General features: G+C 40.0%; 1 long non-coding RNA gene across 1 annotated transcript in view; it reads right to left on the bottom strand.

Annotated features, from left to right (window-relative positions):
- The window catches only part of LOC130254301 (uncharacterized), a 42,117-nt gene that overhangs the window by 17,514 nt on the left and 7,091 nt on the right, over positions 1 to 17,512 (bottom strand). Inside the window, exons 3-4 of the long non-coding RNA XR_008840670.1 lie at positions 15,617 to 15,683; positions 13,752 to 13,887 (exon numbers count right to left, since the gene is read on the bottom strand). This is a non-coding gene — a long non-coding RNA (uncharacterized LOC130254301). The remainder of the gene's footprint in view (positions 1 to 13,751; positions 13,888 to 15,616; positions 15,684 to 17,512) is intronic.

The raw sequence follows: 17,512 nt of genomic DNA, 5'->3' as shown, positions 1-17,512 counted from the left end.
TTAATATTAATAAGGTTATTACTATTTAATAAGTGAGTCACAGTTACCTAAAATACTGAAGCAAGGAAGCATCAGCTATGTGTAAGTCAGTAAGGCAAATACAATCTTGGGCTTCACTACATTAAGAAGATAAATAGCCTTAGTCACCTCCTACCAGAAACTCATTTACTCAAAGTAAAACTCATTTCACTATTAGCTTTCCTAATTTTTTGATAAGTAGACAGTCCTCTTTTTGAAAAACCAGACTAACTCTTTTGCTTACCTTCCTCAATCCTGTTTTTTTAGAAAATAAACCTTTCTCACAAAGGCTATAGCCTATAAAAATCCAAAGCAGGGAAAATGGGAGGAAACATGGTCAGTTTTAAGAACCTGAGTGTCTAGAGACTCATTCTTTGAAACTGTAAACTTCAGAATTTTGAAGCTGCTCTGGGAAGAGAAATATACAATCTGTGTACTACAGGTTTTGTTTTTTTCTTTCTATTCAAATCAGTTTTGTAACAGTTGTCTTAATTTTATGAATTTGCCCACTGTTCCCCAGCATGCTTTGCTCCTTGCCTACTCTCCTAAAACAGGAAGACCAACAACCCTTGGCCATTCCTACCATTTGCCCTTTCCCACCTCGGAACAACACAGGCTGTCAGACTGTATGCTCCACTACTGTGCTAATGACAAGGGAGCTCTCCTTCTAAAAGAAAATCAGGACACCAGATCTGGAAATATCTCCTGGAACACTAATAAGTTCACTGGAGACTGAGAAGAGAACTGAAGGAGATAGAGCTGAACATCACCCATGTTGAAGTTGTGGAGTTGAAATAGTCCCTGAGGTAAATGAAAGCAAATAAATTGTATTATTTCCCCTTTTGTTGTGAATGAAACACAACTACAGGCTTCCTTCTTTGCTTCTGAAGGTGAAGGTGTCCTTTACAAATGCACAGTTTTGCAGAACCAGGAAGAGACTCTTGAATCCCCATGTCAGTAAAACTAAAACTGCTGGTAGGGCAACCCAACACCTCCTCCCTGCCACCCCCAGGAGCACTGGACAAAGACCAAAACTCACGTGGTATAATACAACGTGTCACATTACTTGACAAATCCACCAGAAGAACTGAGTCTTGCATAGCACTTTGATAAATCATTCATGAACAGATTTTCTTTCACCTTTGCATGTGGATTAAGGAGAGGGGAGTAAAAGGGAAAATATAGGTGTCATACCAGGAACAACATGACTGAAAAGTGAATTGCATGAAAATCTAAAATTCCCCGTCCCACTTTCCCAGTTTCTCTAGGGAAATATGTGCATTTGAGAAGGTGTGTCTGTTTGCTGCCCTTTCCACCTGATATGCAGACAGAAATGCTTGCATCCTGCCCACTCTCCATCAAAAATTTGACTGAGGAAATAGACCCTCTTTGCCTACAGGCATCCAAGCCTAAACTCCAGACACAGAGTAATATAATTTCCTGTACACTACGAGGAAGAGAGAGAAGTCCCTTTTTCCTGTAAACGTTGGTCAATGTGACTTGACAGGGGGCTGTTTCTTGTACAAGGCAAAAGACTGACCGGAGATCACCTATGGGATTGGGCTGTGAGCATGTGACAAAGACAAAATACTGTCTGGACAGCTGTGGACAGCTCCAGCAAGGAGGGCTGATGCACTGTGTTGAGCAGTTTTTGCTTGAATGAATGTCATGGTGGCTATGTTCATGGATTTACCTGAGAAAAAGCTGCCTGGGAGATCAGCAGGGGCTGCAAGAACCTCTATGCTGTTTCCCCTCTGCCACAAGCATCAAGACTTGACCAAATAAAGACCAAATGTCTGTGCAAAGGTTCCAACCTCGTGACTCAAAGAGAGAACTGAAGAAGAACTTACTGAATACTGAAGAAACAACTTTGAAATTAAGCATAAACAACAGTTAGCCAAAAAAAGATAAAAGCATGAAGTTCAGACTGAATTTACAAAGGAGGAACAGCAGTTCAACAAAGTGCCAGGAACAAAGTCCTGAAAGTTGGAAGGTGAGCAAAGCTCCCCAAGTCAGACAAGCAAAAACATTATCCTGGTGTGCACAGCTGGCAAAACAGAGAAAAAGAGGCACTTCAGACAACCAGGATGCTCTCAGGCTCAGAGGTAACAAAGAATGGGGAAGAAAGACCAGTAGAGCTGAAAATGCCTTCATGACTCACAGCAATTGGAAAGTACATGGTTACATAAAAGGGGGAGAGGAAATGGCCCCAAGTTGCGCCAGGGGATGTTTAGATTAGATATTAGGAAAAGTTTCCTCACGGCAAGGGTCACCAAGCGTAGGAACAGGCTGCCCAGGGAAGTGGTGGAGTCACCATCTCTGGAAGTGTTCAAAAAACTTGTGAATATGGCACTCAAGGACATAGTTGAGTGGAGAACATGGTGGGTTGACAGTTGAACTTGATGATGTTAGAGGTTTTTTCCAACCTGAATAGGTCTGTTTCTCTAAAAAAAATACCTCTAATTTTACAGCTAAAAGGGGAGTAATTCATCCCTCTCAGACCAGTAATGTGCTATGAGGGATGACCAAAGTGGAGTCATTCAGTTGCAGAGCAAAAAAATTTTTGAACAGTAGTTCCAGCCATTGGACCTAATAAAAACTCATTTCCCAGAGGGTTCTGTCTTCTTGTGCCACTGAAACTTTAACTGAATTACACGAAATGGAATTCTAATTGAATTATGCTAATGTTATTCCTTCAAGCTAAGAGATTATGAATGTGCCAGCTTCCAGTCAGTTTATTTATCTTATTGGACATCACAGAGCCCACCTGTCAGTTCAGATGTTTTAGAATGTATGGGGCAATGAAGCCTTGTTTCCAACATATAAACATTTTGATGTTCATCTCTCATGCTGATTCCCTATGCAGTAACGGGTAAATTAATATTGAAGCTTTTTTGGAAGTGGAAGGACTTTAACAGGAGTATCCTAATAAAGTTTCTTTCTTTTATCTGGCCAACTAATTTCTCTAGCTTTACAGAAACTTACATAAACTTGAGACATCCACTCATCTGCCAGATTTGATTGAAATTGGCCAAAGATCCAGAAAGGGATCTGGGGGACAGACAGACATTTACAGAACACATTATTATTATTATTATTATTATTATTATTATTATTATTATTATTATTATTATATAACACATATAGTATAAATAAGTGGTATGGTAATAATTAAAGGTTGGATCTTTTCTACTAAATCCCAGAGGTAAAGGTTGGAGTGTTTTGACTGAATTATTTATGACAGGAATATTTCTTCCCTGGACACATTCACAAGGCTTTGGCAAGTGCCCTTAGCAAAGAGTATATCTGTGTGTACTCACTGCTGCTTCTGGAAAACACTGTTTCTGCAGGCAGGGGTTGGCTTGTGTTCAGCAAGGCCAGAAAGCACAATCAATTTTTGAATGTACACAGGGTCAAACTTTTGCACAGCTGGCATATTACTTCAGAGAGAGGCGAAAGCATTTGTAGAAGAAAAAAACTGCAGGATAAGAATAGAGTGTGCATAACTTCGTAGTGATCTCCACAGCTTTTGGACTCCAACCCTCTAGTTTTGATTAGGATTTTCCTACTGCTTAATTCTAGAGCAAATAAAATGGTCTCTATTCTCTATGATTTGCTGCTTTCCCTATAAATGTACATTGACTCTCACTGCTTGCTAACAAGGTCCTATGCCAATTCTTCCCTGATATTTACTTCTTGCAAATAGGAAGTCTTTATATCTGAAATAATCCTAGTTCAGTTTACACTGGAATGTCTCTGGGGTCAGTTTATCACACACAGCTGATAACAAGTGAAAGGTATGCCCTGGATGGCTCATCTAACTTAATGTGCTTACCACCCCCTCCGGACATTTTGCCCAGGATAAATCAGATAGCACATCTTCTACCAGTCATGGCTCAAGACTGCATTTCAATGCACTATTAAGCAGCTTGTGATTCATGCAAAGCCATGATATACCTGAAGGATTTCCCACCACTACCAGACTACAAGTTTATCAGTGTAACCATGTTAAATTGGGGAAGTTTTCCTCTTTACAGTACTTGCCAGTACATTACCCCATGCCTTTCCTTGTACATATATGTGAATATAATTACATGATATGGTATGATGTGATATGATAAGTATAATCTCCAAGGTGCCTGGTTCTAACTGCATGAGATTGTCTCCTTGCCATATGTCCTTGCATCCTGGTACAATTCTGGGCAGGGCACATCATTATGGCATTTGTCCCCCAGGTCCTATGCATAGACTGGTGTGTAAATAGTTAATGATTTATTTTCTTGCTGTCTTTTATGTTCCAGAAAGTTCCTAAACTGCTAATTGCCAGGCATGGCTGAGATATCCCAGAGGAATAAAATATTATAGAATCATAGAATGGGTTTGATTGGAAGGGACCCTAAAAGTCATCTAGTCACAGCCATGGGCAGAGATACCACTCACTAGACCAGGTTGCTCAAAGTCCCATCCAACTTGGTCTTCTTGAACACTTCCAGGGGTGGGGCAACCCAATACCTCTAGGCAACCTGTTGCTGTACTTCACCACCCTCTGAGTAAAGAATTTCCCCCTAATATCTAACCTAAAGCTACCTTCCTTTAATTTAAAACCATTGTCCCTTGTCCTCATGCTATCTGCTTCTACAAGAAGTCCTCCTCCAGCTTTCTTGTAGGCCCCATTTAAGTACTGGAAGGTGCTCTAAGCTCTTCCCAGAGCCTTCTCTTCTCCAGGCTGAGCAGCCCCATCTCTTCCAGCCTGTCTGCCTAGGAGAGGTGTTCCAATCCTATGATCAACTTAGTGGCTCTGCTCTGGACTCATTCCAACAGGTCCATGTCTTTCTTGAGCTGAGGTCCTTAAACCTGGACACAACACTCCACATGGGGTCTCATGAGGGCAGAATAGAGGGGGGGAATCACCTAGACCTAAAGGAGTTGTGAAAGGCTGCTGCCAGAGGAAACTGGATCTCAGCTCTTGAAGTAAAACTGTAGTCATCCTAATGGCAAAAGTCAGCTGAGTAACACTTGAGGAACAGGTTTTAAACTGATGGGCTTCAATTTGTAAGAAAACTCCAAACCGCCAAAACAAACAAATGAAAAAAGAATAGCACAGTGCTTTCTGGTTTGTCTGCATGCTAGACAGGGTGGAGGCAGACTTATCCTGAGCTCCAGTGCTCCACCAAGGGTTCCCAGCACTGCCTAGAGCTCCTGCTGCCCCCAGAAAACATTGCTGATTACCAAGGAGCAAGACCTCACTGCTATCTACACCAGAGCTATCAGACGTTTTTCTTGTTCAAACTGAAACAGAAGAAAGGGACACATCTCCTTCCTACCCAGCACTTTGTTAATGGCCTGTTAGTGAAAGATTAGAATCCAAAGGGGAGCAACAAAAGGAGAACCAAACCATGAAGTAAACTACATGGCATTCTTCCATAGGTGTTTCCACCCTTGGAAAAGGAAACATAAGCCCTAACAGTATGTCTCACAATATGTATCAAATTTTCCTTTACTTTGTGATAGTGATGTGTGACAACAGTTACACAGAGGGAAGGAAGGGTTTGGCCATGTTGTGGTAATACTGAGTGTATGTATTTTATGATCTACAGTTACACGATTATGTAGACAAGGAAAGCTTCGCCTCCAGCTCTGGATTTGGGGATTTTTCTCAAATTTTATATAAGTAACTGATCTTGCTGGTCAGAGAACTTATAAACCAGCATGTACATCCACGATCTTTAAACTGAAGTCTCTACATTGCTTCTTTTTTTTTCTTTGTTTGGCTTCAAAAAATGGCAAAAAACATGAAAGCCCTAAGGACACTCAAATGAGAAATGAACTCCCTGACACTAAGTCTTAAGAGAACGGATCCTTACAAGCAGATGGGCCCCACCTTGCAGCAAATTGGACAAATAAAGAGTAATTTATCTTCAGGTGCAGTAAGCATCATACAAGTTTGCCAAAGGCTGGATAATTCCATAAAGCTGCTCAGCAAGAAGCCAGAATTGATTAGAAATGAAAGGTCTCACACCACCACCCTGAGTACTCAGCTCTTAATCAGGTTATCAGGCAGTAGGGCTTTTCTTAATTGATATAGTCTTTTATCGAAGGAGGGTGTTATCTCATTGGTGAGGTCATAAAAAGTGAGTCACACAGAGTCAATAGGGTATCTAGCACAAAGGCAGTGGTATGCATTATAGAGGCTAAACACACTGCAGGTACTGTGGGTGCTGTGTACTCACAGGCAACTACTAAGTGTTGTGTCTCCCTTCAACCTTCAGTAAAAGCTGTTGCAACCTCATTTTAAGCTGTGCCTAATGTTCAGAATAATTCTGCTTATCATGTTTTGATATTGTTGCCTTGGCAATGCTGAGGGACATTTTGAACCCAGGGCCTTATTTCTCATTTTCTATTGCCCCAGCTGAGATTTTAATTTAGCTAAATGGAATGCATTCTCTGAGCACTGAGCTCTGTGTGGTTGAACTAGCAATGAACTCAAATTAAGAAAAGAAAAATGAACACTTTTAATTGAGTGTTTTACATTTTTACCAAATTTTTACCCTAAGAATAGCTGCCAGTCAGAACCGGATTTCTTATCTTGGAGATCTCTGTAATGATTCCAGGATTCATACATGAATTCTTGTGTGACTTTTGGCAGGCCTTTGGCTTTGATTTTCTTCTGCTCATAGGTACCTAACTCTTCAGTGCTGTACTTTTGCATGAAAACCAGTGCCTTCTTAGCTTGCTTGTTTTTTCTTCTTTTCATATAAATTTAGAGAAAATTACTCCATAAACAAACCCAAGGAATTTGGCTATCTCTTAGGAGACCCTTAGCAAAGTTCATTTCTGGAAAATCATTCCAGACTAGTGCCATCATCCTGTTGCTAACGCCTTAAGCCCCAGAAAACAATGCACTGTGTTAAAAGAGGTGATAATGAGATCAGCAAGGAAAAGATTTTGTTTCTGAAATTATTTTTTAAAACAAACCAAAAACTTTTAAGCTGATCAAAGCATCTTGTGCACATATTAGAAATATTTTGTTTCAAGTCACTAATAATGCTTTTAAACATAGAATTACTCAAACGTAGAAGGCAGAAAGAAAGGGCTTTGTTTTCAATAGAATATCCAAAGATGGAAGGGACCCATAGGGATCACCAAGTCCAGCTTATCAGTTGGACTTAATGTATTGGTGATGGTAATTAAGCATTCATCCTTCAGGCTCGAATTTCAGCCTGGAGGGCAGAAGTGCCCAGTTTGTTGTTAAGGTGTGCTGGGTTTCACTGTACACAGAGCACACAGAGACAGCTTCACTGTCCCATTACAAACCATCAGTAGTTGGTTTGCCAGGCACACTGAGACTGTGGCTTCTCCCACCTTTCTTCTCTCTTAGTTACTTAACACAATACTCTGGTCAGCTGCATTAAGTGCAGTGTTTCATCCTATGCCAGAAATGGTATTAAGCATTATGTCCAATGGAGAAATTACTTCATTCTGAAAGCAACAAAAGAGCTGGAAAATGCTCCCAAGCAGTATTGCAAAAAGAACGACCAGAAGAACAGGAGGCATCATCTCGCACAGGAAATTAATAAATCTTAAAGATTAAACAAATTATTCCCATTAAAATTTTGCAAGAAAAAAGTCCTTGCAGTGTACCCTTCAAAATGGTTTGAAGCATTAGCTTCAAATAAGGTAAAAAACTGCTAGATACCATCTCATACTCTGCTAAAGCCTAACAGGTGCCACAGATCTGTACTTGTATTATCAGAGAACCTTAATAGTTTTAGGGGAATGAGAAACCCTAGGCAAAGATCTTCCTGCCACTGGGTTTGAATACCTTAAGGTAATACTGAACAAATTTCTACCTTCCTAGATAGAAGAAAATTCCACCTTACTGCCATCAGACCCATTCTGTCCAGGCTGTCTTCAAGAGATCAGGTAGTAGAGCACTACTCTAATGAGCATTGACATTATTGATTAAAAAGATTGTGTGCAATAAAAAAAAAAGGTTTATTCAGCTAAGAGGCTGGATGTTTAATCTGCATGTTGCTTCTTAGATTTGAAAGCTCCACTGTCCTTACAAAGGCACTTAAGCAAAGCTGGAAATTAATTCTGTGTTTCATGACATATCTATATGCACAGGAGCTCATTGTTCCAGAGTAACTGTGCCATACTAAGACCAGTGCAGTAATAAATTTCAAAGATTAGTTTACTTAGATGGCATATATGTGCTAATAAATACAGAGTATGTTTTCCAAATGGGAACTGGATAATCTCTGGTTGCAAGGGTTTATCTGTGTAAGGAAGGGCAGATAATGAATAGCTTAGACAATTAATATTGAAATGTAAAGTCTTATTTCTACCAACACTGAGGCAACCTCAAGCTTTAGTTCCACTGACTTCATCTCACCATCTCCTATCTGCTATGGAGTACTGTTCAACCTGTGCTGTAGTGCACTGGATTCCTATTAGACAACTTCCATCAAACCACAACTTTGCCTTCCAGAAAGGCAGCTCTTTACAGTAATGTAGAATGACTTAATTTCAAGATTTCCAAGGAGGTGAATGCAGCCTGGTTACTCAAGCTGTATGCAGAAGATCACACTGGAAAGGTACTCGACCCACAGATTGTTATGATAGCATCTTTATGCCAGCAGGGGAGCAATAGGTGTGGTTTTGGAGAATTTTAGGTAAATTCTGAGCTCACTGCCTGACCAGAAGCCTGTGTTAATAACCCTTGCAGTAGTAAAGCCATTGCTGAAGGCCTCAGAAGTGTTGTGGCTGGCTCAGTTGCACTGCTGTAGCCATCACCAGGTTCTAGGCTTGCTGCCTTCTCCCAGCTGGCCTGCTCTGCAGCAGCAGTGAATAGTCACAAAAGTGAGCTGCAGAGTTCAGAGTAGGCACCTGGGGAAGGGGATCATATTCCCCCTGAAGTTAAGGGGAATTTAATGGAAATCAAGCAAGGAATCAAGCTCCTCCTGGGAAATATTTACAGCATCAAACTTGGCATCCTGCTATTCTCCCCTAGGGATACAGCTACAAGAACACAGGCAATGCAAGTATCTGGCATTGTCTGTGGAGGCAGAGGTAGAAGGACACAAATTTTCTGTTCATGACACTCAAGTATCCTGGGATATTTAAAGGGGCACAAGTCTTTTTCTTTTGCACTGTGTTCAGGCAACTAAATCCTACATCTGGGGTCTAAAGAATGGTGTCCAAAATAAGGCTGAGCCTGGGAGTCCCCTGGTACTTCCAGAGGCAAGAAGATAACGAAGTGTTAAGGAACATCAGTTCAGTGAGATCATGAGCTCATGACAAAAAGTCATTCATGTCTCATGAGTGAGACATCTGTTCTGTTCATGAAACAGTGAATTCCCATGGGCTTTGAAATCCCCTTTGACATGGGCAGGCACATAAATGGCTCACAATTGCTGAGCTTTTATTCTCATCACAAGTACAAGCCCATTCCTTTTACAGTCTGGAAAACTTTTTCTGTAGCTTCTGACAGAACTGCAATAGTATTCATGGTCTTTTTATATTTATCCCATGAAAATATAAATAAATTGCTCCTACATTAACAAAGGTTGTAAAATGAAATTATAAGTATTCATGAAAAGCAATCTAACAAGCAATACCTTTTCCCTTCTCTTATACCAATAAAATAATAAAAGCCAGTGTTCCAGTCTTTGATAAGTGGCAAATGGAAAAATCAATTAACAACCCATTATGTAATTGTTTTCGAATAATCGGTGGAAAAGGGCTTAGAAACTTCTTATAACAAAATTAAGGTAACTGAAATTTTTCCATATTTGGTAGAAAACTGTATCACATCTGTTTTCAAACAAGAACTACTCCCTTTTATTTTTTAAACTTCAGGGGTGCTGCCTAAGAGATTAATGTTTTGAGTTTTCATTCACAAACCTCTGCAATACTGGCTGCTGTGGAGATCAGATCCCAGCTATGGGACATCTCCAGCCTACCCACAGGTTGTGGCAGCCCTTGTTTGGGATGTGGGGTCATGCAGGTGATGTGAATCGATTCACCACTATCATGCCTGCCTTTATCAGGGCTGTGCAGCTCTCCCCTTGTTTGTACAGAAAGCATTAGGTGGTGTGGCTATCACTTACTTCCTGCACAGCTGCTCCTTGTGTCTTCAAGGGAATGGAGCCAAATAGGAACAACCTTGAATGCTGACCATGCCAACAGGATGCAAGTGGCCCACCTCCATGGACATTGTTTTTTTTGTTCTTTCCAGAGAACTGATGTATGGTCCATGCTACCATGGAGGAATGTTGGTTTGCCACTGGCCACAGGCACAGACAAGCTGACCAGCTGACCCCATGGACTCGGAGTGCTGACACCAGCCATGCAGAATGGAATCTTGTGATCTCCCAAAACATATCCACCTCCCTGTGAACCTGGAGTGATGGGAGCCTTCTGTTGGTGGGTATGTCCATGTGAACAACAATAGAACCCCTAAAAGTACCATGAGAGAGAAGCTTTTGCTGCTTAGGACTAAATAAGAATGAGATCCTATTACTGACTTCACCAAGTCAATACTTGAACAAGCTGAGTCAGTTCTTCAGAGATATTGCTTTATACAGCTGGTTAAAATATATATATATATATATATATCTAATGGAAAACTCAAGAAAACTTTCATCTTCTGTGACCACAGTTCCTGTAACACATTTTATACGTTGTCAGAAATACCAACCTTTAGAACCTAAACTGGAAGCTTGATAAGGGGCACAAGGAAAACATCTGGAAAATGCTAACAGTTCTGTTCAGTGTGTGGTGAGTTCATCACATTCTCTCTCATGTGAACATGTGAAGGATACCAGGTAGATTGTACCCACTCCCATGATTTCCCCAAGTATGATGTGTTTGAGTGCAGACTATCACTGCTGATACTCCCCTACTTGCTATCAAGAATAGGCTGAATGGGCACACAAAAAGTATCCTGAGGTGCATTCCTCATTCACCATAGTACCTGCTTGGTCAGACTAGGCTGCAAGAGACACAGGGTGGGTAGTAAAATCATGTAAGTAGCAATGGGAAGTAAAGGGAGGGTTTGAAGGAGGAGGAAATGAAGGCTATTTGTTTATTTGAACATGTAGCCAGGGACATCAAACAAATATAATAACTGACCCAGAGGTTTGTTGATTTGGGACATCGCCAAGAGCTGGATTTCAGCACCAGTAGAGGAAAAAGTCAGATTGTCTGACCCAATAAGTTTGAATGGGTTCCTATTTCTCTGGTTATTAACTGGCATCTGAGAGCTGCTAAATCAGTAAATTGTTATCATTTCTGAATCTGAACTCAACAAGCTTGACTTGCTCATCCAGTCACTGTTGCACATGCTTTGACATCAACTTTATCAAGGAGGAGGACTTGAACCAGGAACTCCTATAAACAATTTTTCTTTGAAATCAGATTAGCAAGTCAGAAAATGCCAAGTGATAAGAGAAGACTTTCCTTCACAAGACTTCCTTTAGCAATCCTGAGTCAATGGCATTGGGAGGATATTAGCCTTCATATCCACCCTGCACAGGGTAGAAAAATTGATTCACTGTCATCATAAATGTTATAATTTTACCTTTGCTTCAGCAAGCCATGGAATATAATTAGAGATGTATTCAAACCACACATACTTTCCCTATTTTTAAAAGGAAAAGGTATTACGCACCTGGAAGAAAAGTTTGCCCAAAATCTGGATTTTAAAAAAAGAGAAAATAAAAATCAAGGGGAGAAAATCAACCTGCAGTGTCTTTGCTTGCTGGTTTTAGTATTATGGTCCTTTGCAGACCAAAAGTGAGCCTTCCAAGCGAGTAGATGGAAGGCTTCTCCTTTTGGTGGGGTGAAGAGATAGACGTGGAGAGATGTTTCTTTTTTGGAGCTGACTGGTCACTAGAAAGATCTTTTTAGCAAATTTATCCTGGCGTAATATTCCTGACTAGTTCTTCCAGTAGCAACTCTTGTACAGACTGGAGTAAACCAAGAAGGCCCTTGCTTTGAGGTGTGCACAGCTGCACGTTGGCATCACACCTACAAAATACACTCTTTGGAGAGTCAGATACACTAAAGCCTGCGGTTCCTCATCGAGCAGGCACGCAAGATGAGGGAGGAGTACTTGGTGAACATGTAGGAGGGCAGTTTCTTTTCTAAAAATAACAAAACAGTTTCCCTTTCTTTTCTTCTGTTGAACCATAATGATATGGACTATCTCAGACTCAACACCTTTTTAGGAGATAGAACTCTAGAATGAAAAGTCAGATTGAAAGCAGGATGATATTACAAGCAATTTAGGAACCTTCAAGTATCCAAACTTCTACCAGCAGAAGAGCAACCTATTAAACCTAAGAGTTTTTATACTTACATCTGTTTTTAAGGTTATTGCCCAAAAGATTTACATTACAAATATCTTCAGATCATTGCTATTACAAAAATATTACTGCAACATTTTAAAACTTCTCTTTATAGCAAAAATGCACTGATAATAATTCCACAATGTAGTATATCTCTACTATAGGCATCACATCATATCTAGCATCTAAAACTGGATGGGTTATTCTCCAAAAAGCAGTTTTCTGGTGGATATTTGTATGTATGCTGGCTTACACTGATCTAACAAAACCTCTCACACCCACCCTGTAGCATCCTAGCCAAAATGGAATCCAAGGAGGCAAAAAATCTCAGAGTGTGAAATGCACTCATTGGGTGTCATAAATCCAGCAGTGAGTTTGATGATCCTCCTCTACTGAGAGTGGAGAGAAGCACTCCCAGAACACTATTCAGCCCGCTTGGAATCTGACTGGAACATGCAGCATAGTTCCACCTGATCTTACACCATTCTGCAGCAAACACCATTAAAAAGCAACATTTAGAAGTAGCTTCTGACACCTGATCCAAGAAGATCAGTGTCATTGCTTTGTCTTGATCAATTTTAATGCAAAAAAGAAAATACATTGTACTGCAGGAGAAATGGAGCCAAGCTCTATACATCCAGTGTTTTCAGGCACAGGCTGTAGTTAGGGCTCTGATCTGTCACCACTGTGGTGGGTCATTACCCACAGGTATGAAGTTGCTTCTGTCAATATTTGTTCAAGCCTGCAAATAAATGGATTACCTGAGTGTATATGTCTCTGCAAAGATTTACATGTTAGATTTGTCCTTATCAGATCACAGAGGGTGTAACACAAATTTGACCACAATCATTTCAAAGAGCTAAGCTCCTTTCTCACCCAGGCATTTTACCACAGGTTTCAGAGTAATATCAACACCAGGACAGAGACAAGATCAAAGGACATAAAATAAATGCAGAGCAAGCAAGAATTCTGCTACTCTCACTTTTTGTTAGATTTAGTATGCAATAACACAATTAAAGGATTTCTCATCTGAAAAAAAAATTAAAGATAAAAATGGCTTTGTGAGCTAATGCAAATGCACTTTCAAAAAACACAGTTTCAAAGGAAATGAAAAGAAAAAACCTCAGGAGAAATTACGTTTTTTCCCCATTCTCATTTTCATAAAAGGTCAGGGAGGATAATATACTGAAGATATTAATATGACACTTCTTGCATATCTTTCCTACATATCTGGTGGAAAGGTGGTTTTTCACTCACTGTATGAATTTTCTTGCAGCAGTGGTTCCTACTTTAAAGTGAATAAAGGGGAAAGTGTCACAGAGGTGAACAAATGAGTGCAGATTTTTCTATCATACCCAGAAAATTATCTATAGCACCTACCTTATTAAGCTGTCATGGAAGCCAAGGCTGTGCTGAATCATTACATCAGGATGTTCCAGTCCCTGAGAGAGTTTAGGCTCCTTTGAGGTTCATGGTTCAATGTTCAGCTCAGCCAAAGAATTATGAAGTTTCCTGACTTCCTGAAAGGAAGTATTTGTATTCATATCCTAGTGCAGGAATCGTATGTTCCACTGATGGGGAGGGAAATTCTTGTTAGACTTGGCTGAGAATATTCATTCTTTTGAACCTATAAAATGGACTTTCAGAGATGCTCTCAAACTAAAGTTTCCTTGAGAAAACGTGTTCATACTCGAAAGTAAAGCCAAGGAATTTGACTCTTACAAGGCACATGAAATGGTCAGCAGGTTGAGAATTTTAGTTCCAAGTGGGTGATAGAGTCCATTTTTAATGTTACACAGTGCTACTACAGTCAGAGATACCAGCAATGGGCATTCATAGCACTGGCATTTACTTGCCCTAAATTATAATAGCATTGAATATTAAAAAAACAAAAACCCCAAACCTTGAAAAGCTATGTACCTCAAAATTAATCAGGCCTAAGAGCTGGAGGAATGAGGAATTTTGAAAGTCTGTAAAAGAAAAAGAATCATAACTGTAACTTTCCTCTTCAACCTGAACATTATTTTATATATTTGCTTTCAGTATTTCTTCCCTTCCTGTTTGCATAAAAATATTATCTTTCACAAACCACCTCCATTAGGCTTATTCCCAAAGGAATTTATTCCAAATCAGACTATATTACTGCTCTTTTTAGCCTTTTTCCTTCCTCAGTGTACATTTTGCCTCAAAAATTATGAATTTCTCTTTCTAATTTATTTCAAACCAGGCAATTTTCTGCTTGGTATCTTCTCAGCTAATGCCAGATAATTTTTCCCTCCTCCTTATGTCCCCCTTTTTAAGAGTTTCTTGTTTGATTTGTTCTGATATACACATACCTTTCTCAAGCCCTTTATTGTAACATTTATGGGTTTCATATACGTGTATGCTACTTTTAAAATATTGTTTCTGTATCCTCTTAAAAGGGAAGTACTACTCTTTAATTTTCCACACACTGCTAGTATTTTTATTGCCCAGATAGAGAATATGAGCTCACACATTATGTGTCAGAGGGAAGAGTAAATGAGTTTGCTTTTTTTAAAATTATATTTTAAAAATGGTTTACCAGTTTTTGAGAGATAGTTGACACTTTTTTCCTTTATATCTCAACCCATTATAATTATCTGGCTTCATATTTCTTCTGGTTTTGGCTGCAATTCTAGCATGCAAATGGTCAAACAATCAATTTATCCCCCAAAATCAGTTGAAACAACCATATCTGTGAGGCAGCAAAACTTCTATCTTTTTAGAGATATTTTAGCATATTAACAAAACCAATTGTTCAGTGAAAGGCTTACATGCTTCAAGATATTTTTTCTGCTTTTTCCCTTCCCATTACTGGTGATGCAGCTTTCCCTCCTCATTGGATGCACACATAAATTCCAGTTTTCCCAGATGGGGAGCTGTTATGGGTGAGCTCCACAACCTCCAGGACAGCAGGAACCTGTCACTGGATGCTGTGTCAGGTAATAGGCTGACATGTTTCTTCTGCTTCTCTGCATGGCAAACACAGAAGTACAACACAGCCCTGCATTTTTGGGAAGGTAAAACGGGTTTATCCAATAGCTTTGGGCTTTGGATCTGAATTTTGGGTTCTGAATTCTCATAGCTGCTGGCTATGAGACTCTAACTCTGAGAAGTGCAACTATGAAAGCACAGGGACTTTGGACATAGTTAAACTGGAGAGTGTTACATCTGGTATCATTAGATATTAAGGTCTAGCACCTTTTTGTTCCTGGAAGCATTACCTGGGGGTTGCTGCAGATTCCAAAGAGGTAAACCATCTAAACTTCTTCCCAGAGATCCGTCAGCCATCTGAATAGACACAGCACGAATAGCAAAATAAAGACCCATGTTGACATGGAGCAGGGTTCCTTATGTAATCCTAGAACTGATACCATATTTCAGAAAGCCACCAAGCAGAACAAGGATCCCATACACTCAAAGGTGACTTCTGACTGGATCTCTGTATACAGGAGGAGATGAGTTATTTCTTTATGAGCCAATCTCATAATTAGTCTTTACCATCAAAAGGTATTATTAGAGCTGACTGGCCACTGCTGAATATCTCCTTTCCCACACCAATATAAAACCAGCTATTTCCCAGCCATTTTCATTGCTACCATGTTCTGCTCTTTCTTCTTGTTCCTTCCTACCGAGTCATATATTCCTTCCTGGTGATCTGTGTGGCACTGTCAAATCTGCTCTAAAGAGCATTGTTGAAAAAAATGTAAATGGGTTATTATCAAGACCATTCTCTGCTCTGAACACTGCTTTCTGTTGCCATGACTGCTGAAATAGCGATATATGGTGTCTGTCAGTGTAAATAGTGACTGAAAGCTTCTGCCATCAGCACCACCACACAGTGGATGCATCTTGAAGGAGGTCCTCATGGACCTCCTCATGCCCCAAAGAGCTGTTTCTACAAAGAGCTGGTACGTCTCGTGTAGCTCGGGTCTGTCGTAAGAGAGATAAAAGGAGAAACATTAGCTGTGGGTGACTGACTGAACACAAATAACTAGAGGGTACAGGGGTTTAAGATGCAGCTCATTTCCCTCCTTGACCTAGTCCCAGGCTTAACTGCAACATCTTGAAGGTAAGTGTTCAGAAGGGACAGACATTTTTCCTGCAGGGTATTTCCATCTTGCACACGGTTTCATGAAGTTCTCCTTTTATGATTGCCTTGTGCAATGCTGTGAGCCCAGCAGAACGGGCTGTGGCAGGCTGTTTTGGCATTTCAGTCTTGCACTTGGTCCTCTCAGTCCGTGGAATGCCTCCAAGAGAACAGGTGTGTAGTGGCTGAACAGATCAGCTGATTTCACACACATATCCACGTTCCTTGACCTGGATGGATATCTGCAGTAATTTTTTGCTAATATTTACTCAAAGAGTTGCATTCTGTGTATGTTGTGCTGTATCCTGCTTCCATGTTTTCTACTTTTTTCCAAAGCATTATTACTTGTGCCTGTTTTGCTGCCTGTTTTTTTTTTCTTTTGTTGCAGACCACTGTGGAAATATTTTGCTCCATAATTACACACCTAGTAGAGCAGAGATTTTGTCTGAGACCAAGATATTTGTACTTATAAATATATATAAGGACAGTAGTTCAGCTTCTCTTTATATGTTCATAACTTCATACCACCATCCATAGTCACCTTTTCAAGACTGGCTTTAGATCATGTAACACCTTCATATTTCTTAGGTCATTGTTCCTGTAATGAGCCATCTTCCCCAAATTCCCAACATTTCATTTTTGCTAGACATAAGGTATGAGCCATGTATTGTAAAACAAAAGACCTTTGCCTGCCACAAATGTGGAACAGGCAAAGCCCTGTTTGTAATCAGAGGTAAGAGAAAAGAATGTGATGCAGATCCAAATTTTTTCAGGCTTTTGGGAGATGTAAATTATGGTTTCAGTGTTAATGTTCAGCTGTACATCAGGTGGAGGGCAGAGAATCCCAGATTAACATCTCTTTTCCAGGGAACACCAGTGGCTGCGTGGTCCTCTCTTACAGGTCATCATGAACCTAACTCATCATTAAATCAAGAGAGCTACATTGAAGTAAGTAGAAGAGAGCTGGCTCACAGTACCCAATATTTACCTCTACTAATTTCTGGTAATAGAATAGAAATTTTCCAGTTAG

The sequence above is a fragment of the Oenanthe melanoleuca genome, chromosome 5 (genome assembly GCF_029582105.1).
Source record: "Oenanthe melanoleuca isolate GR-GAL-2019-014 chromosome 5, OMel1.0, whole genome shotgun sequence".
NCBI lineage: Eukaryota > Metazoa > Chordata > Aves > Passeriformes > Muscicapidae > Oenanthe > Oenanthe melanoleuca.
This window is presented reverse-complemented; position numbering and strand designations above follow the sequence as displayed.